This window comes from Callithrix jacchus, chromosome 2 (assembly GCF_049354715.1).
Source record: "Callithrix jacchus isolate 240 chromosome 2, calJac240_pri, whole genome shotgun sequence".
NCBI lineage: Eukaryota > Metazoa > Chordata > Mammalia > Primates > Cebidae > Callithrix > Callithrix jacchus.
The window spans coordinates 51,203,270-51,229,250 of record NC_133503.1 but is presented as its reverse complement, the minus strand read 5'-3'; the positions used below and the strand labels follow the sequence as shown (position 1 = coordinate 51,229,250).

Below are 25,981 nucleotides of genomic sequence, written 5' to 3'. Positions count from 1 at the left end.
CTAATGCAAGTATGGCTCTCAGAAAATCTACAAAGAGTCATTAGGAGGAAGGGCTTAAAGTGCACAGTCCTGGGTCCTATCAGACCAATGGAAAGGGAATAGATTAGAAAGCTTCAAAGGGATTTCGTATCCACCTTTTGAAATACCTTTCTGTTACTAACAACTTGTTACTTTCATGGCTGGCTTCAAAAATTGCTAATTGAAATAATGAGAGAAAAACTTGCTGTGGGAACTTGGAAAAGTCATTTTTCTTTCTGGACCTCAGGATTCTCTTTAGTATTTTAGGAGATAAAGCCTAAGATCCCTTAGGTTTAGCACATTTAGGTCAAAAATAGGCATCATATCAGGCTGAAACTGACCAATTTTCAAATCTCAACACAAATTAAGATAACAGTCTTTCAGGTAATGAGTAGTGCTGACAAATAGTCTAGAGAAATAAAAAACAACCAGATAGAGGAAAACATTGGCCCAAGGTCAGGCAAAAGGGTGAAAAGACAAAGTATGGTTGAAGGTCAGGCAGTCCCTTACAGAGTGGGCAGCACTTCTAAGACCTGCTACTCCAGGAAGCCCACCTAGACTAAATAATGCAGTAGAGTGATCCTCCTGTGCCCAGTGTGGTGACCTAGGAGTGATCAAAAAGAAGAGGACCACAAGGCTATGGGGCTGCCTTTCATGACAAACATCCAGAAATAAAGGCAAAAGGAGGGGATAGACTGTTTGTGCTAAAGAGGACTCAGCTGACCTGAGCAGCTGGACAAACATTAGCTCTGATACCCAAGGGTCCCCCAGTGACCAAGAGTGCAGCCAATTTCTGGAAATCAGTCCTTCCTGCCCTTTATGTGAATATACGGCCAAGGGTCTGTCTAATGGGGTGAGAGAGGAGTGGAAGGGAGCAGACAGAAAGGAGTGTAAGAGAGAAGATAGGATGGAGGTGGGGATGGGGAAATTGAGAAGGGAAGAAAACATCCCTGGGAACAACCACCCTCCCTAGGTCAGTCCGCTGTGCTATCAGAGGCTCTAGCCAACTTTGGACTAATTCATGGTCTTATTCCAGTTCTAAATATACCACATAATTTTAAATCACTTTGTATTCGTCATTCTAAAAGCAAGGGACCCTTTGCTTTTGCTCACAAAATGAATGAAAAATGCATTCATGTCATCATTAAATATAAAATATGTTACAAAATCTAAAATATGGAGGGACAGATTGTACCAAGGGAGTACCACCTCTCTGGAATCCTAAAATGTGGGTCTTATTCCAGTTCCATTTATTAATCTACCATTAATGTATTCATTTATTTGTTCATTCAGTCAACATATATTTAATGAGAACTCTCAGTATGCCAGGCATTATGATAAACACTGAACAAGACAGACTCAGTTCCTTTTCTTACAAGGAGTTCCCAGTACAGTGGAGAAGACAAAAAACAAAATAGAAATAAATAGTTATGCAGTTTCCATTTGTATAAGTGCAATGAACAAGAAATATAAGTGATTATGAAACTCTTTGGTGGTCATGTCTTTTCTATACAGAGTCAGGCAAGGTCTTCCTGAGTTCTGAGCTGGTCCTACCACTGCATCACATACATGGCAATTCTACTGGGCTAGTTTCTTCCAATTTGTTAGGCCTCAGTGTGCCTATTTGGGAAATGGCAAGGCTGTACTCACGAACTCCAATGTGTCTTCATTACATCATGAGTCTCATATCTGTGAGTATATTTAAATATTCTGTGTTCATATAGAGCCCATCATGAAATGAATGTAGGGAAACTGGCATAGAAAACAGGGAGACTTTCTCAACACAGAGACCACTGGAAGACAGCCCCTCACCAGAGAATGATTTCTCCTCCCAGAACCTGGTCAAATGCACCACTCTGTCAGGGCCATCTCTGGGTTGGCAGCTTGCCACTTTTCTTCCCCCAGCCAAAAGCATATATTTCACCAGCAGGCAGGCAGAAATGACAGAATGGGGTTAGGATATGGATTAGAGTGACATGGTTTTTTTCATCCAATGCACTGCAAAAAAGGAGGTGGCCAGAATTCAGTGATGGTAACTTGCTGGAATGAGACAAGCAGAGATGCCTATGAGGATGAGGATACTGCAGTTCATCAGGGCACCTAGGTTCAGAGTCTAGAGAGATGGACTCAACAGAAAGCTCAGGCTTCAGATCAAGTCTTGCAGTGAAAATTCTATTTAATCTTCATCAAATCATGGACTTTCTCAGGACCTTGGATACCACCTAAGAAAAATGAGCATAAAACCACTTTCTTTAACTAATCCAATGATATTAACATGAGAATACAAATTTTGTGCTATATGTGTTAAAGAGATATTAAAACAGCCACCTCTCCTTCTCATTATCAAGAATATAAATACAACTTTTGCTAAGTGAGCCATCTTCAAGAAACAGCCATGTAATAGGCCAGGCATGGTGGCTCATACCTGTAATCCCAGCAATTTGGAAGGCCAAGGTTGGCAGATAACTTGAGGGCAGGAGTTCAAGACCAGCCTGGTCAACATGGTGAAAACCCATCTCTACTAAAAATACAAAAATTAGCTGGCTGTAGTGGTGCACGTCTGTAGTCCCAGCTACTTGGGAGGCTGAAGCAGGAACATCACTTGACCCCAGGAAGCAGAGGTTGCAGTGAACTGAGATTGCACCACAGCACTCTAGCCTGGGTGACACAGTGAGATTCCAACAAGAAAGAGAAAGGAAGGGAAGGAAAGAGGAGGGGAGGGGAGGGGAGGGGAGGGGAGGGGAGGGGAGGGGAGGGGAGGGGAGGGGAGGCGAGGGGAGGAGAAGGGAGGGGAGGGGAAAGAGAAAGAGAGAGAGAAGGAAGGAAGGTAGGAAGGAAAAGGAAGGAAGGAAGGAAGGAAGGAGGGAGGGAGGGAGGGAGGGAGGGAGGGAGGGAAGGAAGGAAGGAAAAGGAAGAAAGGAAGGAAAAGGAAGAAAGGAAGGAAAAGGAAGAAAGGAAGTAAAAGGAAGAAAGGAAGGAAAAGGAAGAAAGGAAAGAGGGAGAGAGGGAGGAGAAAGGAAGGAAGGAAGGAAAGAAGAAAGAAAGAAGGAAAGAAAGAAAGAAAAGAAAAGAAAGAGAGAGAAAGAAAGAGAAAATGGTGCAGCATCTACCACAAATAGTACAGAGGTTTCTTTAAAAATTAAAAATAGAGCTAACATATGATACAGCAATTCTACTTCTATGTATGTATCAAAAATTTGAAAACAGGATTTCAAAAGATAATTGCACCCCACATTTAATACAGAGTTATTTACAATAACAAAGTGGTAAAAACAACTTAACTGTTAATTGATAAATGAATGGACAAAGAAAATGTGAGATATATCTATACATTATATTTTATATGAATAGTATATATTACATATAATACATACTATATATGTATTATATATATTCCATTGTGATATGTATTATGATATGATACATATTATATCACAATGGAATATTACTCAGCCATAAAAGAAGGAAATCCTATCCTATGATACAATACAAATCAACTTTGCAGACACAATGCTAAGTGAAATAAGCCAGTCACAGAAGAACAAACACTGCATGATTCCACTTATATGAGGCCTCTCAAGTAGTCAAACTTATTGAAGCAGAAAGCAGCATGGTGACTACCAGGGGCTGGGAGGGAAGGGGAAATAAGGACTTGCTGCTCAATGAGTATAAAATTTGTCATTTAAGATTAAAAAAATCTCTAGAGATGTGCTATACAACATTGTGCTTAGTTAACAATATATTCGTGCTTAGTAATAAAACACCATACTGTTTGTGTAAAAATGTGTTCAGAGTGCAGATCTCATGTTATGTGTTTTATTTACCATAGTAATAATAAGAAAATTTAAAAACCAAGGCTCTCACCACTGCTGCTCTACTTATTAAGATTGATTACCCACAGTTAGTTGTGTCTGGTGTTACAGCACAATGCCTAGCTTGGCAAAACTTTTTTTAAAAGAAGAAACTGTTCTTATTGGCATTCTAGAGCCATATATTATAATTGTGATGTTTTCAGAAATAAAATCATTAAACAGCAACACAGAAGAAAACATAGAGAAAGAGGCTAAGTGAGCTCCAATTTTATAAATGAGAAGGCTGGCTGAATAAGGCACTAGAACCAATTAATGACGATTGAGCTTCCGTTCCCAGATCAACATTTAGCTTAAAGAAGTTGTTTGAAACCAGGTTTTACAGTAAAACCACCTGAAAATATTTTTTAAAATCTCACTTAGATCTGGATTCTTAAAACAAGAGATCAAATGTTCAGAAATACAGAATAAAACAGAAGTTATCAGAAGCAGAGTGGGGAGGAAATGGGGAGATGTAAGTCAAAGGGTACAAAGTAGCAGATACATAGGATGAACAAGTCTAGAGCTCTAAGGTACAACATTAGGACTATATTTATAATATTGTATTGAATTAGGAATTTTCATTTTAAAAAGCAGATTCTGCTCTTGTCAAAAAAAGTATGTGAGATGATAAATATGTTAATTTGCTTCACTAGAGTGATCATTTTACTATCTATATGTATCCCATATATCATGCTGTAAACCTAAAATATGCCTATTAAAATGCATTTTTTTAAATGAATACTGAAGTCCTAGCAGAGCTTCTGAATCTAGAATCTCTGGGAGTGGCGCCAAGGATTTATATTTTAAAAGGCTTCCCAGGTGATTCTAAGGCACATAATCTTCTAACTTATTTCACCCATTGGGTTAACCTAAAACCGTGGTTTATATCTAGTATATTTTATCCCAGGAAAAACAAAAGGTGCTTTAGTACAGCCAATAGTCAGTGTAAATCAATTTTGATATAGCCTACCTAAAAGGATAAGGAAGGATTACCTCACAAGAATATATGTGTGTGTGTCTATATATATATATATGTGTGTGTGTGTGTGTGTGTGTTTGTTTTCTGAGACAGTTTCACTCTTGTCACCCAGGCTGGAGTACAACGGTGTGATCTCAGCTCACTGCAACCTCTGCCTCCCAGGTTCAAGCAATTCTCCTGCCTCAGCTTCCCGAGTAGCTGGGATTACAGGTACCCACCACGATGCCCCACAATTTTTGTGTTTTTAGTAGAGATGAGGTTTCACCATGTTGGCCAGGCTGGTCTCAAACTCCTGACCTCAGGTGATCCACCCACTGTGGCCTCCCGAAGTGCTGGGATTTCAGGCATGAGCCACCATGCCCAGCTGCAAATGTCATTTCTTTCTTAAAAACAGCTGGATAATGACGAAGCTTATCAATGGCTGAATACTAATTCTCTGTGAAATAGCTATGAATTGCCTTCTCTGTAAGGATTTTCTCTACCTATACAGCCCACAAATAGCACTTCTCCAGTTGATATCTAAACCTCATGCTTCTTAGAATGGAAGATTAATCTTTTTCACTGCCATGTTTGCCTTATCACATTAGATTCACAAGTTTCTGGCTGGCAAAACAACAACAACAACAACAACAAAGACTTCTCAGCAAGGCTGTCCCTTCCCACTGTACTGAAAAGGTAAGTCACAGAGACTGTGGCAAAGCTGTTGTGGCTGCTCTCACCATGAGAATACAAGGAAAGGAAATACCGAAGTCCATTAGGTTAAATTCAAATCATCAAATCTTCATTATGAGAAAAACAAAATGTCATTCTTTTCATCTTTGCTCTGTACTACATTTTATATCCATGATCTCCCGAGGTCCCTTTGGTGTTGTCTTCTCTTGTTTTTTATGCTAATGGAGATGGCCCACAACCACGGAGCCAGTAAATAGTGTACCACGACTCAAACACGGGGCCCTGGGACCCCAGAGCTTGGGTTCTCTCTTGACCACTATGCCGTGGTGAAGCCAGGAACAAAATGCCTCAAGCACTGCCTCTGCCCCAAAAGGGCTAAGTGTTCAATTGAGAGACAGGCATGGACACAGGAAAATCCTGTTTTAAAAGTCATGAAAATATTGAAAACATATATTTTACCATCTATTTGTTATTGATCACCACTCCTAAGTTTTGTTACATTTTAAACAAAAATATTACAAAAGTTAGTATACAGAAAACCAAACACTGCATGTTCTCACCTGTAAGTGGGAGCTGAACAATAAGAACACGGACATGGACACACGGCAGGGAACAACACACACTGGGGCCTGTCACAGGGTCAACGGTTGGAGGTAGGGACAGCATCAGGAAAAAGAGCTAATGAATACTGGGTTTAATACCTAGGTGATGAGTTGATAGGTGCAGCAAACCACTATGGCACATGTTTACCTATGTAACAAGTTCTGCACTTATACCCCAGAACTTAAAATGATTTTTTTAAATTAAAGAAAAGAAAAGTTAGTATAGTTTTCGAGAATCTGGGCTCTGGCATCTAATAGCCTGTTTGAACCATGACTCTTTTACCAGTAACTACAGATCTAAATCCCTCTGCCAAAGCCGCTGGGCTAGATGTGCTTCCAAATACAGGATTTGGAGGTGGGGTGTGCAAGGGCAGGGTTAGGAAAGTAATATCCGAATATTACACAGCATACACCTCCTCCTAGTAAGGTCTGGAGCGGTGCTCAATAATTAAACACATAAATATTTCTGCAGTAAAACATATGAATATTAACATTAAATGAGATAATAATTGTAAATAGTCTGATGTCAGGCTAGGACAAGTTTTGCCACAAAATCAGTTTAGGTCAGATCAGGTTTTGCTGCCAAATATGCTAAAATTTTAAAAAAAAATCCACTTCAAAGCCTTGTGGATTTGAGTAGCTATGAAGCTATAGCTTTTGACCATGAGAGAATTAACTAATCTTTAAAATGGTGAAAACATATATGCATACCTTACATAATCCATACTTCATTTGCATTGAATGAATTAATGCAAGTAAATCACTTAGAGTAATACATAGCTCATAGTAAATACTCAATACTACCAACTGTGGTCCTTTTTATCATCTCTTTTGTGCCTTCCATTTCTGGAATTTCATGATTCTAAATAATAAAAAAAAATTTTAATAAAGTTTAAGTTTCCAGTAAGACAGATTTCTTGATGTATGATTTTATACAGTAACTGCCATAAGAATTTCACAGAACTAAATTGCTAGAAATGGCTCATAATAGAAAGTTGAGCACTCCAGGATGGGGTGACCATGAGGGTTTCATAGAAGAATTGAGATTTAAGGTAACTTTTTGCATTTTTTTCTTCTTTTTAAAAATTATACTTTAAGTTTTGGAATACATGTGCTGAATGTGCAGGTTTGTTACATAGGTATACATGTGCCTTGGTGGTTTGCTGTACCCATCAACCCATCATCTAGGTTTTAAGCCCTGCATGCATTAGGTATTTGTCACGCAAGTGAGGTTTTCACAGCTGAAAAGGAAGGGAATGCCATCAGTTAAGAAGCTAAAAAAGAAAAGTTTATAAAATCAGTCTTGGCTTTGTGTATAGCTGCAGCACTTATAAGCTATGTGAGCTTGAGCCATTTAACCTCCTTGCGTCATATTTTCTTCTGTTTATAGAAATGGGAGAAATAATAGCTATCTTTCAAAATTATTGGGAGGCTTGTAAGCTATACACATTAAGCACACAGAACAATGGCTAGCATGTCCTCCATAACACTAGCCATTAGAGGCACACAAGCACATTTCAAGTTGACATTAGGAACACTTTGTTACAGCCATTACTTCTCAACACTAGGATGGTTGTTATTGCACTACTGAGTTTCCATAGCCAATGTTTTTTGAGAACCAACTATCTTACTTGTTTGAGGAATGATTACTACTTTGGGAAATGACAAGATAGGTGTCACCCACATCCATCTCTTCCAATGCTGAGACTTTATTCTCAGAGATTATAATGAGTTATTTTGGGGTTCATTTTAGTTCAAGTTTTCCTTATAAGGTGAGAAATTCTAGAACTTGATAGTTTGTGGTCTAGCTCAGGCAAGGTTGGGAACAAAGAGGTAAAGTTACATAGGTGGTGTGAAACCAGTTACAGATATCTGTGAAAGCCAGGGGAGAATTTGGTCCCCAAAGGGAATAAAAGTGACACACTTTTTTAGTTACCTTTAATTCTGCAGGTCCTCTGTAGCATTATTTGAAGATAGTTCTTGCCTTTCTACAGGAATAAGTTTTCCTTCCTTTCTTTTCATCTGCTCTTCTTCATTTCCCTGCCACTGTCACTCTATCCCATATATATCTCAACATTCAACATTATAATCATCCAAAAGTGGTTTTTAAGGGTCCTAATTATATGAGTTAGAAGGATCAATATGGCAGCTTCTCCTTCCCTGTGCATCAAAATGTTCTCTGAACTCCTTGAAGGAAATACATCAAAAAAACAAAAACAAACAAACAAACAAAAAACAAGCTATTATAATCACCAAGTGCTATGGAATATAGAGCATATTACTGGTGCCAAATAAATAATTCCACTTGGCAAGTCAATAGAGCAAAAGGGTGACCAGCCTGCAGCCTGGCTGGAATACAGATTACACTGAAATAGAGCTTTGGAAGGAGCCATATATCAAAATAATGGCTTATGACGTCAATGCGGGACTCATATCCTTTCAGGTGGGTGGTTTTAAATAATTCACAATTCATCAGGGCATTGTTGGAAATAAGTATCTAGTTTCTCCCTTAAATAGTACAGATTTGGATTGGCTAAGTTCAGCAGGGCACATCATTACCAATATTTACATTGCTGGGATCTTCTGGTCACTTAGCCACTGTCCTCTTCTGCTAATATACAATTTGTGATTTCAATAGTTTCACAAACTATTGAAAGTGGGAGCCGATATTTGAAATGTCCAATATTCATATTTATAAATTAATTTATTCCTAATATTTACTGCACACTATTTTACACATATGTAAGAGGACCTACACTAAGGATTAATGTACATTGCTTGATTTAAATATCACAACTATCCTACCAAGTAGGTATTATTGTATTCACTCGATTATTGAGAAAACTGAAGCTCCACAATATTGATAAAATTTCCTAGGACCATATAACTGGTAATTGGTGGAACATGATCATTCTGACGTTAGTGTAACTTCAGTCACAAGCTTAACAAGCTTAAAATTCTAAAATGCCTCCAGTATAAAGGCAAAGTTTATAAACAAATTAGCACTTTAAGATATTCAGAGGAAATGCTTAAGAAACCTCAGAGAAAGCTATTTTTCAAACATTTTATGTAAATTAGAAGCAGACACTTATATTTTAATTATATGCTAATTTCATATCAGTCCCATCAGTTGCTTAAATGAAATTAACCAAGTATATCAACCAGGCAACAGTTAGACTTGTTTAAGTAGGTAATACAAAACCACAAATCTCTCTATTTCCTAGTCTTCTCATTTAGTATGAAGGTCCCCTAAGAAGATTTAGAGAAGACAGAGTTCTGCAATTACATATATGACATGCATTGGCTTAGCAAACTCTTCACATTTCCATTGTAATGTACCCCAATTCTTATTTAGCCAGCTCCAGAGTTATAAGTCTCAACTGTTTCTTACTCTTATGTTTCTGGACCTCTCAGATGTAAATAAAGGTGATTCATTTCCAGTTCTCCAACTTTCTATGTAGCTAATGATTGAGGACAAGAAAATGGTTTATTTTTCACCAGTGTATTGTTCATACCTGCTTATTCTATAATTAGGAAGATAGTTACATCATGAAAACTCTCAGTTTTAATAAAAGGCATTTTTTGCTTAGTGTAAGAGTTGCCTAGTGACAGAATTAAGATCAAGTTTCTATCTCATCTCAGATGTGCCACCAAATGGCTAACTTTAGGCAAGTTACTTTTCTTTCTCTAGGTCTCAACGTTTTTTTTCTAATTCCCTTTCTTTCCTTTCTAATTTGAACAGTTGAGATAGTTCATATGTTTGTAAATAAATATTGAAATAACAAACACAGAAAGAATAAATATAACTAACTTCCAACATGCTATCAGCTGCAACATCTCAGGGAGACCAGGTTTTTTCTTTGTCTGACACCGCTGTTTTAGTACCACAGAGAGCAGCAGAACCATGTCTGGCACTGAAAGGCCTTGAGATGTTTTTTAGCCTATGACTGGCTTTAACGTGGAGAATTGTCTACAGTTCCATAGTCTCTTTTTCAGAGATCAAGAATGGAATATCTAACATATAACACTGGTACGGACTTGAAGATCATCTATCAAACTCCATAACATTAGCATCCCTTCAAGGGAATGTTTAAAGCTTTAAATCAAGAAAGAAACCAGTATTCTAGGCTTCCTGGCAGGGGCACTGGCAGTCAGCAGAGTTTGCATAGTCCCAATGAGTTAATACAACCTACAATCCACTATATTTATATATGGAAGGTCAGGCTCTCATTCCTCTCCTAGAGCAAATATCTGAGAAAGTTGCTTTGGCTTCGCTTTTGATCTGGCCTAGTTTAGAATATGAATCAGCAGTTTTTCGAAGGCTACAGAAAAGCAGCTTCAATTTAAATTGTCCTCCATCCATACCAGTCCCCGTTCAATGAGCCTAGCTCCCTCGGCTGAGCAGTCCTTGTAGAAAGCCTGATGTGATGAAACTTACAGCTCAAATTTTCAATCTTCATTACTTAGCTCTCATTTCTCAATGAGCAATCAATTTTAGTCAATTGCAAGTGGCTCATGCCCAGAAGCTAGTATGGCTAAAACTGAAACAGGCTTTAGCAGGGTGAAAAAAAATGGAAGATTAAGTTCACAGAACCTACCTTGGTCAAGTTAGGTTGCCACTGACCTAACACTTTTAAGTCACTACAGATCAGACATGGTATAATTGGCTTTAATAGTATTTGCAGCCCTGACATTGTTAAAACTCACTTATGAAGAGGAAATATTTTTTAAAATTATATCAAATACAAATACAAAATATTTAAATTCTTTTTTTATATTGCATTTTAGGTTTTGGGGTACATGTGCAGAGCATGCAATACAGTTGCATAGGTACACACATGGCATTTGACCCAGCAATCCCATTACTGGGTATATATCCAAAGGACTATAAATCGTTCTACTACAAGGACACATGCACACGAATGTTCATTGCAGCACTGCTTACAATAGCAAAGACCTGGAACCAACCCAAATGCCCATCGATGATAGACTGGATTGGGAAAATGTGGCACATATACACCATGGAATATTATGCAGCAATCAGAAATGATGAGTTCGTGTCGTTTGTAGGGACATGGATGAATCTGGAGAACATCATTCTCAGCAAACTGACACAAGAACAGAAAATGAAACACCGCATATTCTCACTCATAGGTGGGTGATGAAAAATGAGAACACATGGACACAGAGAGGGGAGTACTAAACACTGGGGTCTATAGGGGGGAAAGGGGAGGGCCAGTGGGAGGGGGAGGTAGGGAGGGATTGCCTGGGGAGAAATATTTAAATTCTTAAGTAGGAAAAAGATAACTTTCTTCAAAATGACCTAAGTTTCATTTGCATTCTTTCATACATGCATGCATGCATTTATTTATTCATTCAATATATATTCATTATGCCAAACATTGTTTCAAGGATAAGGAATACTTAAAGAATCAGATTCTGGCCTCTAAAAGCTTACAGTCTACAAGTAGAGATAGATGAATAAATGTATTAAAAATAATGACAGCCATTTCTCTTTTTCCTTTAACTCTTCACATCCAGTTTGCCTAATGGGCAAATCTAACAGATACCACTTTAAAATATGGCTTGAATTATTATTCTTCTTTCCATTTCCACTATGAATATCATGGTCCAAACTTCCATAATCTCTTGTCTGGGCTACTGTAAAATCTCCTATTATGTGTCCCTGACTTTGCTATCATCCCAATCCACAAATAGCCAGAATAAGCTACTGGCCTTCTAAAAATAAACATTAAACAATATAACTTTGATGCTTAAAATGAGTGGATTCCTGATAAATTTAGAACCAAACAGCCTACAATGTCCTGGACAACTGCACTCATATCAATATCATCTTCCCTGCCTCTTCCACTGGCCCATCTGGCTCCAGCTATGCTAACTTTCCTTTGGTTTTTCTTTCTTTTTTTTTTTTTTGAGACGGAGTTTCGCTCTTGTTACCCAGGCTGGAGTGCAATGGCACGATCTCGGCTCACTGCAACCTCCACCTCCTGGGTTCAGGCAATTCTCCTGCCTCAGCCTCCTGAGTAGCTGGGGTTTTTCATTGTCTTCCATCTTTGCAGTGAAATCTTCACAGTCTTTGCTGTCTCCTCCTTGTCATATAGTCTTCAACTTAAATGTCCCAGTCTCTGAGGTGTGTTTCTTGTCCATATTATCTGTAGTCACCCTCTAGGTACACTCTATCGCATCATTGTCCTTAATTCTCTTTAGGGAACTTACCTAATATCTTTTTTTCTTATTATTTGTATACTGTCACTCTTCATAATCAGAGGAACCTTGTCTCCATTTTTTTCACAGTGCTTAGAATAGTACCTAACAAACAGAATGGCAACACGAAACTTCATGCAGAGAGTATGTCTATTTTGTTACAGCTGATCCCCTGTGGCAATACTGAAGCATTTGCCAGTTGCAGTTGCACCAAACTACTGGCTGAATGAAGTTTCTAAGAAAAAAATCCCTCATCTAAGATGATGAGTGAGAAGCATAAAAGGCTTTCTATGTGGCGTGGGCTCCTCATCTAAGATGATGAATCAATAAGATAGGTAAAATATCTTGCTAAGAATAGGTTCAAAGAGAATAATGATAGAGTACAATCAAATATGTCTGTATTTTCTTTGAGTAATAAAAAAATAGATGGAGCTTTGTGGGGCATTAGAAAAAATAACAAGAACACTAGGTAACTCATTGAGAATCCTGGTATAATGTAAGAAAAGAGCAAAGATTCTATCTTCAAATTGCTCCATCATGTATAAATTTGCATTATGTTTGCATATATATAAACATATGTGAATAAATGGGTGTTTATGTTCAATCAAAAAAAGTGGATATCTACACAGGTAGGCAAAAATAACTTACCAATACAAATTTCTGAAAATTTCTTATCATTCAAGCCAAAGACATATTTCTCCAACTTGTCCTGAGAAATAGTGTGACCTCCAACAATGGTCATACTATTCATGACTCCTAGTTATCACATTGAAATTCCTCTTCCAATATTAAAAAATTAGGCTGGGCATGGTGTCTCATGCCTGTAAACCCAGCACTTTGGGAGGCCAAGGCGGGTGGACCACGAAGTTAAGAGATTGAGACTATCCTGGCCAACATGGTGAAACCCTGTCTCTACTAAAAAGTACAAAAAATTAGCCAGGCGTGGTGGTGCATGCCAGCTACTTGGGAGTCTGAGGCATGAGAATTGCTTGAAACCAGAAAACGGAAGTTGCAGTGAGCCAGGATTATGCCAATGCACTCCAGCCTGGTATAGAGCAAGACTATGTCTTAAAAAAAAATTGTGTAAAAGGTTCATACAAATTATTCTTTTCTTTGCACACAACTTTTACAAAGCAATGACAAACCTATCACCTTTTTCCTTTTTCTTTTTTTTTTTTTTTTTTTTTGAGATGGAGTTTTGCTGCTGTTACCCAGGCTGGAGTGCAATGGCGCGATCTCGGCTCACCGCAACCTCCACCTCCTGGATTCAGGCAATTCTCCTGCCTCAGCCTCCCGAGTAGCTGAGATTACAGGCGCGCGCCACCATGCCCAGCTAATTTCTTGTATTTTTAGTAGAGATGGGGTTTCACCATGTTGACCAGGATGGTCTTGATCTCTTGACCTCGTGATCCACCCGCCTCGGCCTCCCAAAGTGCTAGGATTACAGGCTTGAGCCACCGCGACTGGCCACGTATCACCTTTTATCCTCACAGAGACTATCGTTCCCATTTTACAGATGAAGAAATTGAGATCTATGAGAGATTAAACACTTGTGTAAAGTATAATAGCTGAATCATAACAAATTTAAGATCAAAACCTGGTTCATTTGACTGAAAGGAGAGATCAGAGCACAGGACTCTGCAGTGGTAAGTTTGGATAATGAAACAGTAGCAGGATCCTGGAAGCTGAAGCACTATGAGAAGACACAGCAGCAAGAAAGAAGGTTCTATGTGTTCAGCAGTGATCTCAGTGGAGAGAAAGCTTGCCCAAATCCAGGTAAAGAGTTTCCAGTGGTCATTTCCTCTACAGGGCAACTGATCTCCCAGTTATTCCTTCACCACTGGGATTAATCCATCATCAGACTCACAGCCATTTTCCAAGTTATTAATCATTTGTGAGTGGTGCTGCCTCAGCAAAAACCCAGCAAGGTGACTGCTAAAAACTAGGAGAGGACAAAAGGAAATGAGAAAGGCAATGATACAGCCAGCCAGAAGAACTCAAGGCAAACACAGCAGCAGAGAACCATCACAATAGAGACGCTGGGGAATGACATTTCAACTAGAACAGAGAACAAGTGAGCATACGGGGAAAATGAGCAATTCACAGTCATAATTCACCAACTCCTTTGTTGCTCAACGATCACTGCAGGAGAGAATCCCTAATCTAGGACTTGAAATTGGACCATTTATTACTGTGATGGTAGCTTTCAATGGATTATGAAGTCAGAAATTCACTTACCTAAAATTCAGTTGAGAACTACCTTTGAAGTCCATGCTGTAGGTAGAGTGAGTGTGGTAGATTCAGTCTACTACTCTAGACTGATTTCTAGGTTGAAATCAGGGAATGTGCTCTGGGAGACTTGCCCTGTGTTTTAACTCTAGACATCTACTCAGCCCACTCGAAGGATAAAGTCTGACCCCAGCTACAAATAGCCAGACTTACTGCTGAAACAAAACAAGACTGGCATCTAACCCTGGGCACAGACTTAGCCTTAACTCCAGCCAATGGTGGGCCTTAATCCCAACCACAGAGTAAAGTCATTCATTAATCCATTATTCAACAAGTATTGTAGTGTCTACTACATGCCAGGCTCTCTGCTGGAATACAGTAACTAGCAAAATATCCATGTGAGACAAATGAATAAAGTATAAATTAATTATAATTTATATATATATATATTTACTGTGAAGATTTAATTCCAAATATAAACTGACTCTAAGCCTCAGCCACTAATTTATTTATAACCTCCAGGTACAGACTGAGGCAGAGTTGAGAGTATCTACATCATCTAAAAATTTGGTTGACTTACAGGAAGAGTTTCTTAAAACGGTGTCAGGTAATACTGAGATTAGGTACCCAATAAAGGCCTGACAAGCTACAAAAGCAATCATTCAGTGTGTGGTGATGTGAAGAAAAGCCAATAACATTTCCCAACAACACTGAAACAGGCAGAGACAAACACACATAGAACCACGCTGTAGTGTAAAAGCATCACCCAGGAGTGGCTGACAAAGTTTGCTGTGTACACATTAGTTATTGAAGCAATATAGAGAAAAAAAAGACAGAGGCAGAGGATGAAGAGAACTATAGGACCTAGAGTAATGCTTGAAAAGCTGTCCAAGCGTGAAGTGGAACTTGAAGGGTCAAGACATTTGAAGTAGATATTTGAAGAAGTAGACACAGACACAGGTTTGAAGATCAGCACATCAAACTTGAAGCATGGAATGCTCACACTGTGTCTAAGAGATGAGATGGACAACTTTGGCTAGAAAATTCTTCAGGAACAGGTAGAGAATTGAAGAGTGAGTAGGGCCATTTTATGGTCAAACCTTAAACAACAGAGAGACTCCCAAGAGCAAGAAAATATGCTTATACATTCAGCTCAGTTTGAAAACATTTATTAAGGGTCAGCTATGAGCAAGTTATGCATTTCATATACCCAAAACTGAGTTTTATCTTTTAACACTGCTCAACTAATATAGAAAGAACAAGAAAAATAAGGAAGAAAGAAAAGAAAAAGGCAAGAGAAGAAGAGGAAAAGATTTTGCTAACCATTCTCCTCTATCAATGAAGCCCATGATAGTACCAACAAGAACTTGAAAAACTCTCTAAAAATGGATCTCCTTGATTAAACCACCTTGAACAAGTCTCATAAAGACCAATTCTGCAGCATCCACATTGGAACCACGTGGAGTTGCCTTTTTGGCTTCTAGTCCTCCTCTAGATTTTCAGGGATACTAAAGCACTAATTAAGTCTATGGCATTGGGGGCTGGAAACCCTGGTGGTGAGGGATTAAATTGTGGGATAAGGTTTCTTTACGCCTGAATTAAATCCCCCAGGGTGTAAAAACCAGAGAAAAGTTACATAATAGATTTTTCCAGACTCCTTTATCTCCAAGAAAGTAAACCTGGCTATTGTATCCCCGTCACCTGGCTTTACCAAAGAGACAAAATATAGGAGAAAGAAAAAAAAAAGATAAAAAAGAGGAACTGATTCACAGCAATTGGGGTTAGTCCCACTCAAAGCCTCAATGCATGTTAGCAGCTGATCCAGTTAGTACAGCTTTCCTGGAAAGCTTTAACAAATCCATCAGCCTCTTGCTGGAATGGCAGGCCCCTTTACAACTCAGCATTCATGAGATGATCCATCATTAATGCAGCAGATCTGATACTTGTCAGACTTTCAACATCAGCACCTTAGCCCTAACCAAAGCCCTATTCGAGGTCAGAGTCTTCCCAGATCCAGCCCTTGCTGAATCTCACCTCATATAGTACTTCATAGTTTTAAATCACCCAACCTAGCTCTTAAGTTTATAAGTTTGTATTTCTCAAAAATCTTTTTTGAATGGATAATTAAACTGTTATTTCTAACCAAATTGCAGAATTCTTGAGATTAAAAATTATTATTATTTTTATTGCATTTTAGGTTTTGGGGTACATGTGCAGAGCATGCAAGATAGTTGCATAGGTACACACGTGGCAGTGTGATTTGAGGTAAGGTGGTGTTTGGTTACATGGCATCTCAAGATTCTTTAATTTACCATTCATTTTATAGGGGTTCCTGAAGTGGTCAGGAAATATATTTTTTTAAATTATACTTTAAGTTCTGGGATACATGTGCAGAATGTGCAGATTTTTTACATAAATATATATGTGCCATGGTGGTTTGCTGCACTCATCAACCTGTCATGTACATTAGGTATTTCTCCTAATGCTATCCCTCCCCTAACCCTCTGCCCTCACAGACCCAGTGTGTGATGTTCCCCGCCCTGTGTCCATGTGTTCTCATTGTTCAACTCCCACGTATGAGTGAGAACACACGGTGTTTAGTTTTCTGTTCCTGTGTTAGTTCGCTGAGAATGATGGTTTTCAGTTTCAACCATGTCCCTGCAAAGGACAAGAACTTATCCGTTTTTATGGCTGCATAGTATTCCATGGTGTATATGTACCACATTTTCTTTATCTGGTCTATCATTGATGGGCATTTGGGTTGGTTTTAAGTTTTTGCTATTGTAAATAGTGCTACAATAAACATATGTGTGCATGTGTCTTTATGGTAGAATTATTTATAATCCTTTGGGTATATACCCAGTAATGGGATGGCTGGGTCAAATGGTATTTCTGGTTCTAGATCCTTGAGGAATAGCCACACTGTCTTCCACAATGGTTGAACTAATTTACACTCCCACTAACAGTGTAAAAGCATTTCTATTTCTCCACATCTTCTCCAGCATCTGTTGTATCCCAACCTTTTAATGATTGTCATTCTAACTGGCATGAGATGGTATCTCATTGTGGTTTTGATTTGCATTTCTCTAATGACTAGTGATATGAGCTTTTTTTCATGTTTGTTGGTTGCATAAATGTCTTGCTTCACCTTTCTATGGCCATCCCCAGAAGTTCCCTAGGACAGGGCTTAGTGCAGTACAGGAGCTAAGAAACTATCTGCTTCATTGGTTTACTGATTACATCTACCATTTAGCTACCAAGACTTAATATGTAAACCAAAGATGTGGAGTTTGAGTCTTGGTTTCTCTACTCTCTCTTAAGTTACCCTGATATGCTTTGTTGCTACCTTGGAACTCCGGTTATTTCACCTTGTAAATGGAAATCCAAATTGCTCACTAATTCTGCATTATTCCTATGCAAAATTGTGTGGAACAAATTCAACTCTAATATTTCCAATCTATTTTAACACTTTTATTGTGCTTAAATATATACAACATAAAATTTTCCATATTAACCATTTTTAGTGCACATTTCTATGGCATAACTCCATTCACAATGTTATGCCTTTATCACCACTAGCCATTTCTTTCATCATTCCAAACAGAACCTCTGTACCCATTAAACAGTAACTCTTCAATCTCTCATACCTGCCCCTACCCTAAGTCCCTGGTAACCTGTATCTACTTTCTGTCTCTATGATTTGCCTTTTTCAGTTATCTCATAAAGTAGAATATTAATTGTTTGTCCTTGGTGTCTGGCTGATTTCACTTAGCCTCAAGGGTTATCTATGTTGTAGATGTATCATAATTTCATTCCTTTTTATGACTGAATAACACTTCATTGCATACACACCAAATTTTGTTCATCCATTCACCTGTTGATGGGCATTTGGATTGTTTCTACCTCCTGGCTGTTGTGAAAAATGCTGCTATGAACACTGGTGCACAAGTGTCTGTTTGACTCCTTGCTTTTAATTCTTAGTGGCATATACCTAGGACTGAGATTGCTAGATTAGATGTTTATATCCCTTTATATTTAGCCTTTTGAGGAACCACTAAACAGTTCTTTACAGTGGCTACACCATTTTCTCATGCATTCTCACCAGCAATGCATGAGATTTCCAATTTCTCCACATCCTTATCAGCACTTATTTCTTTCTATTTTTGGTTTGATAATGGTCATCCTAATGACATGAAATGCTATCCCATTGTGGTTCTGATTTATATTTCCCTAATAGTTGGTGATAGTGAGCATATTTTCATGTGCTTGTTGACCGTTTGCACATCTTCTTTGGAGAAATGTCTATTCAAGTTCTTTGCTCATTTTATTTTAATTTGGTCATTGTTTTGTAATTGACTTATAGGAATTCTTTATATATTCTAGATATTAACAAGTTCTTTTCTGATATTATCAGGCATCCGGTTTGCAAGTATTTTCTCCCATTCTGTGGGTTGTCTTTGTAGTCTTTTAAAAAAATCATCTATTTGAATTGGCAAATAAAAATTGTATATATTTATGCCCCTTATGTTTGTCTCTTTTCTATGTGGTCCTTTTCCCCCCTCACAAATCTCGTATTTCCATTGTAGTCACACTAGTTTTGGAATATCCAGGAAGCCCCAAATAGTTTTCCTAATAGTATCAGTGCCCACAATTACTCTCTTTCATCATCATCATCATCAGATGTCTTTTGAGCTTACAATGTGTCAAATACTCTGGTAAGAACTATAGCTATATCCTCTCAGATTTTATTTATAACAAATAAAAAATTTATGTTGTCCTTATCCCCATTTGACAGATGAGGAAACTGATATTCAAGTTAACAATATGATAGAGCTTTCACATAGTGAAAGATTTCCTCATTAGTGTTTACCCATAGAAGCTCTCATATGAGAAAGGATTGTATCAATTCAAGTTTTAAATGAGCCACCTCTAACAAAGCTAGCTATGTTGCTAGAGACCATGCTTTTAACCAATAGAGTCCCTTTTATGTTGGAAGCTTAATAAGGCAAGAATAAAGGATATTTTAGGGTAGTTGGTACACACAAAATAATTCTGGGTAGATAGTTGCTTGTTTAGCTCATAGGCAAGGGAAATTCTTATATAGATCTCTGGAATACCTAACAGGTAAAGAAAAGAAGAGTCTTATTTGACAAATTCAGCCAGAGGGCTATCCTCCAATGAAAAAACACCAAGCAAGGGAGGATGCTTCAAAAGTTCTCCTGGATTTATTCTCTCTCTATCTGTCTGACCTCAGTCATTTCAGCTATTACCTGGATACCAGTGTTTAGCTATTATGAACTAAACTGTGTTTTCCAAAAATTTTCACATTGAAACCCTAGGCCCCAATATGGTGGCATTTAGAGATGGGAACTTTGGAAGTAACTAAGTTAGATGAAGTCATGAGTATGAGGTCCTGATGCAGTGGGATCAATGTTCTTATAAAAGAGGAAGCAGGGAAAGGCCATGTGAGACTATAGTGAGATGGTGGTCATTCGCAAGCCACAAAGAGAGCTCTCACAAGAAACCAAATCAGCCAGAATATTGATCTGAGATTTCCAAGCTTTAGAACTGTGAGAAAATGAATTTCTGTTAAACCATGCAGCCTAAGGCATTTTGCTATGGCAGCCCAAGCTAACTAGTACATAGTTGTACAATCTTGATGGTCTTTTCCTTCCTTCTATGACTTACTTTTCTATTAGATGACTATGTAATGCTATTCTACTTGTGGATTACCTAATGCTTTCCCATCTTCCTGGTAAGCAGTCTTCCATCTGATGAAATGACTTAACACAGCCTGGTAAGTGACGTCAGGCAGGCACCAAGTCTGCAAGCTGAGTATATGTTGTATCAACAATGGCATAAATAAAATATCTGGGTCATTGCAGTAACTTCTCTTTTTGGCTATTGCACAGACAAACAAAATAAACAGCATGTGCTTGGCATCAACACATTGAGTTTTCCCCTGAGATCACATGACTCTTTTATTCTCTACCTTAAATTACTATAATGCCAATAGTAGAGATTTGTGGCTAAAATTATAGGGCTTAGAGTCTAACTCAGTGCCACTTACAAACTGGATAACTTTGAGAAAATGAATTAATCTTTCTGAGCCTGTTTTGCTTACCAGGAAAACAGTGGTAACAATAACTGCTAATTATTATTTTTTTATGAGGAAAACTTCAATAATTTATAGATAGAAAGAAATTCTAATTCCAGTAATAACAGAGTAACTTGTATTGGACTAAATCATCTACAGATAATAATTATAAACTGTGGATGAAATATTCTAAGAAACACAACTGTTTCAAGGCACTGAGAGTGGTCCAAAGCAAACATTTTATAAAATGGAGTGTATTATATCTAGGAAAGAAGGAAACTATATAAGGTAAGATCCATGTGTATTTAACTGTTTTTCTGAAGGCACTCTCTGGTCCACATGTTGCAGATTAAATAGAAATCAAGCAGAAAGTCATAGTCTTACAAGCTAAAGATGTCAAAAAAATTGAGTGCCATCAGTATGACTGAAAACCAACAGAGAAAATTCAGGAAAGTGGAATTTGTGGATGGTAAGCACAAAAACTTGAGTGTAAACACCTTGCAAATCTTTGGCCCACTCGTGAATAGGTCATGTGAGAGGGAACCCAGCAGAAATCAACAGTGGAATCTGAAGGCCTAAACTGAGATTTCAGTTGCCGCATTCTTCAGAGAAGACAGCATTTGGGGGTTTAATCATGCAATACTTATAAAGCTTGATAAATTCCTTGAGCTTTCTATTAATACTCCAGAAGGGCTATGGCATGAGATAAAGACAACTTCTCAGGATTAAGGGATTCTTCCTAGGACTAAAAGCAATACAGAAATACATATACCTGAGAAGAGTGTAAAATCCAGCTTTCACAAGTTCATTGTAATCACCCAGTCACTTAACTACCTGTAAGAATAGATCTAATAGAGGAAAGTTTTTAATAAATATACATACCTATAATGTATCATCAATAATATCTAACATTACTAGATAAGAGAAGAAAGAGAAAAATGCAACCTATTTTCAAGGAAAAAAGGCAGGCACTAGAATAACTCATTTTTTTGTGCTTCACTTTATTGCATTTTAAGATGTTGTGCTTTTAACAAATTAAAGGTTTCTAGCAACCCTACATGGAGCAAGTCTAGGGGCACCATTTTTCCAACAGCATATGCTCATTTTGTATCACTGTGTCACATTTTGGTAATTCTCACATTTCAAATTTTCCATTATCGTTATCTTTGTTATGGTGATTTGTGAACAGTGATCTTTTATGTAAACTATTACAATCGTTTTGGGGCATCATGAGCCACACCCACACAAGACAGTAAACTTAATTGATAATTGTTATATGTGCTCTAACTACTTCACCAACTGGCTGTTCCTCCATCTCCTTCCCTCTTCTGGGGCCTTCCTATTCCGTGAGACACATTGATATTGGCCAATTAATAACCCTACAATGTCCTCTAACTGTTCAAGTAAAAGGAATAGTTGCATGTCGCTCACTTTAACCTGGAAGTTATAAATAATTAAGCTTAGTCAGAAGGCATGTTGAAAGCCAAGAAAGGCCAAAAGCTAGGTCTCTTGCACCAAACAGCTAAGTTGTGAATGCAAAGAAAAAAATATTTGAAGGAAATTAAAAATGCTAATCCAGTGAACACATGAACAATAAGGAAGCTGCCTTGTTACTGATATAAAGAATGTTTTAGTGATCTGGACAGATCAAACCAGCCACAGTATTCCCTTAAACCAAAGTCTAATCCAGAGTAAGGCCCTAACTCTCTTCAGTTCTATGAAGGCTGAAAGAGGTAAGGAAGCTGCAGAAGAAAAATTGGAAGCTAGCACAGGTTGGTTCACAAAATTTAAGGAAAGAAGCGATCTCCATAATAAAAAAGTGCAAAGTGAAGCAGCAAGTGTTCATGGGGAAACTAAAGCAAGTTATCCAGAAGATCTGACTAAGATCATTGGATTACTACCAAAGGTGGCTACACAGAACAACAGATATTCAATGGAGACAAAACAGCTTCTATTGGAAGAAGATGCTAACTAGGATTTTCATAGCTGGAAAGGAGAAATCAAAGCCTTGCTTCAAAGTTTCAAAGGACAGGCTGACTCTCTTTTTAGGAGATAATGCAGCTGGTGACTTGAAGTTGAAGCCAATGCTCATTGACCATTCTGAAAATCCTTGAGTCCTTAAGAATTATGTTAAATCGACTTTGCCTGTGCTCTAGAAATGGAACAACAAAAGATGATGGCACATCTGTTTACAGCATGGTTTACTAAATATTTTAAGCGCACTGTTGAGACCTACTTTTCAGACAAAAAGATTTCTTTAAAATACTACTGCTTATTAATAATGCACTACTCACTTAAGAGCTCTGATAGAGATGTACAGAAAGAATAATGTTGCTTTTGTGACATTTTCATTATTCCATAACATTCATTTGGGAACTCATCTATCAAGGGAGAGTTTTGATCTCCAAACCTTATTGTTTTAGAAATATATTTTACAAGGCCATTGATGCCAGGGGTATGGATTCCTCTGTTAGATCCAGTAGTGTAAATTGAAACCCTTCTGGAAAGGATTCACCATTCTAAATGTCATTAAGAGCATTCGTGATTCATGGGAGAAGGTCAAAATATCAACAGAACAGGTAATTGGAAGAAGTTAATTCCTAGCATTATGAGTAACTTTCAGGGATTCAAGATATTAGTGGAGGAGATAACTGCAGGTGGGGCAGAATAGAAAGAGAACTAGAATTAGAAGTAGAGCCTAAAGATGTGACTAAATTGCTTCAATCTCATGAGATTACTTGAACAGAAAAGTTGCTTCTTATGGATGAACAAAGAAAATAGTTTCTTGAGATGGCACCCACTCCTGGTGAAGATGCTGTGGACATTATTGAAATGACAATTGAGGATTTGGAATATCATATAAACATATTTTTATATTTTGAAGGAAATTAAAAATGCTAATTCAGTGAGTGGAAATAACAAGAAAAAAAATTCAGGCCAGTTAAATTAGAGGCTCTAAAAATTAGAAACTTTTAGGTGATAAAGAAAGAGCAGGGTTTGGAAGAACTAGCTCTAATATTTTTCCCTTTTTAAAAAATTCCCTCTAATAATTGATCTTAAACTGATTCTAATTTTGAAAGGAACTATACTGTGGGTAAAATGCTATCAAATTGCATCACATGCTACAGAGAAATCTTTCATGAAAGGAAGAGTCTATCAATGCAGGAAACTTCATTGTTGTCTAATTTTAAGAAACTGCTGCTATCACCCCAACCTTCAGTAACCACCACCCTAATCAGTCAGTAGCCATCGATATTGAGGCAAGATCCTTCACTCGCAAAAGGATTACAACTTGATGAAGGCTTAGATGATGGTTAGCATTTTTTAACAAAGTATTTTTAATTAAAGTATGTACATTGTTATAGACATGTTATTGCACACTTAGTAGACTGCATGATGGTGTGAGTATACCTTTTAGAAGCACTGGAAAACCAAAAGAAGAAAAACATGGTGCGACTCTCTTCATTGTGATGTTAGCTTTATTACACTGTTCTTGTATTGAGCACCATATCTCCAAGGTATACCTGTAATAGAAATAGACCACAGAATGTCCCAGATGCAACTAGCAAACAGGGATGTTAGTGCAACTATTATAAATGTGTTCAAAAACTCACAGGGAATAAAATGAACATAATAAATAAAGAGAGGGTATTATCAAAAAATAAATTTAAATAATTAAAAAGAAACAAGTGGTAATTCTAGCACTGACATATGCAATATTAGATTTGAAATAGTTATTGAATGGAATTAATAGCAGAAAAAAAGCTATAGGCAAAGGGGTTCGTGAACTATAAAGAGATAAATAATCTAAACTAAAAAATGGAGAAAAGAAGATGGAGAAACACAGGCAGAGCCTCATGATATGAAGGAAAACATAAAGAAATCTAAGGTGTGTATTTTGAGTCCTATAAAGAGATGAGAGAAAAAAATAGAGAAAACATAATTGTAAAGATAATGACTGAGAAATTCCCAAATAATGTGAACAAGATCAAATCAGAGATAGAAACATGATAGCAAGCCCCAAAGCAGAGTCACCATAAAGAAAACCACAAAACAGAGTCAAACTGCTGAAAGCAAAAGATAAAGAGAAAAATCTTAAAAGTAGCCAGAGACAAAAGACATATTACCTACAGAGGACAACAAAACTATGATGACTGATTTCTTATCAGAGAAAATAGAAGCCCCAAAAGCCAACAACATGGCATCATTATAGTTCAGAAGAAAATAAAATTGCCTACCTATAATTTTATATCCAGTGAAAATAACTTTGAAAATTCAAGGTAAAACAATTATTCAAATTAATAAAAGTAGAAGGAATTAATTGCCAGCATCCCTGCACATACATGTTGTAAAGGAAGTTTTTCAGGCAGAAGATAAATTACACTGAATCACAACTTGGATCAACAGAAAACAGGAAGCCAAACATGGTAACTACGGGGGTAAAAATGAAACATAGATGTTTATCTTCTAGTTTCCTTAAAAGATAATTGATCAGTTAAAGACTTAAATTTTAAACTCTACTGTGGGAGAATGTTTTTGTGACATAAACCAGGCAAAGATTTCATAACTATAACGTGAAAAGCATGATTCACAAAAAAATTGATGTTAGACTTCATGAAAATTCAAAACTTCCCTGCAAAAGACTATGTTATGAGGCTGAAAAGACGAACCACAGACTGGGAGAAATATTTGTGAAAAACTATATCTGACTGAGGACTTTTATACAGCATATGTAAAGAAACTTCAAATCCTAAATAAAAATAAACAACCCAATTTTTAAAAGTTGTGCAAAAGACTTGAACAGACATTTCGCTAAGGAATATGAATGGCAAATACAGGAAAAGGTGCTCAACATTATTAGCCATTAGAAAAATGAAAATTAAAATTACCATAAAATTTCACATGCCTATTAGAATGAAACGCTCTCCCAAAAAAAGGAAAAGAAAAAGAAACAGGTGCTGAAGAAGATGTAGAGTTTATTTGTTTATTAGAAGTCAGCTGTTTGCAACCCTGAAGAGGAACCTCACCAGAACTTGACCATTTATATGACATTCTGGAAACAGCAAAATTAACAGGAGAGAAAAATATTACCAGTAATTGCCAGAGTTGGAGTGAGAATAGGGCTTGACTATAAAAGGATGGCATGAGAAAGTTTTTTTAGGTGACAGAATTGTTCTATATCCAGATTGCAGTAGTGGCAGGTGTTTATACAAATCTAGACATAGTTAAAACTCACACAACTATACATCAGTAAAAAGTCAACTTTACTACACATAAATTTAAAATAATTTTTAAAAAGAAAAATATA

General features: G+C 37.3%; 1 long non-coding RNA gene across 4 annotated transcripts in view; it reads right to left on the bottom strand.

Annotated features, from left to right (window-relative positions):
- The window catches only part of LOC144581136 (uncharacterized), a 316,017-nt gene that overhangs the window by 65,736 nt on the left and 224,300 nt on the right, over window positions 1-25,981 (bottom strand). Inside the window, exon 4 of one of the 4 annotated variants that reach the window (XR_013531664.1) lies at window positions 24,085-24,197. The exons of the other annotated variants lie outside the window; for them this stretch is intronic. This is a non-coding gene — a long non-coding RNA (uncharacterized LOC144581136). The remainder of the gene's footprint in view (window positions 1-24,084; window positions 24,198-25,981) is intronic. 4 annotated transcript variants of the gene reach the window in all.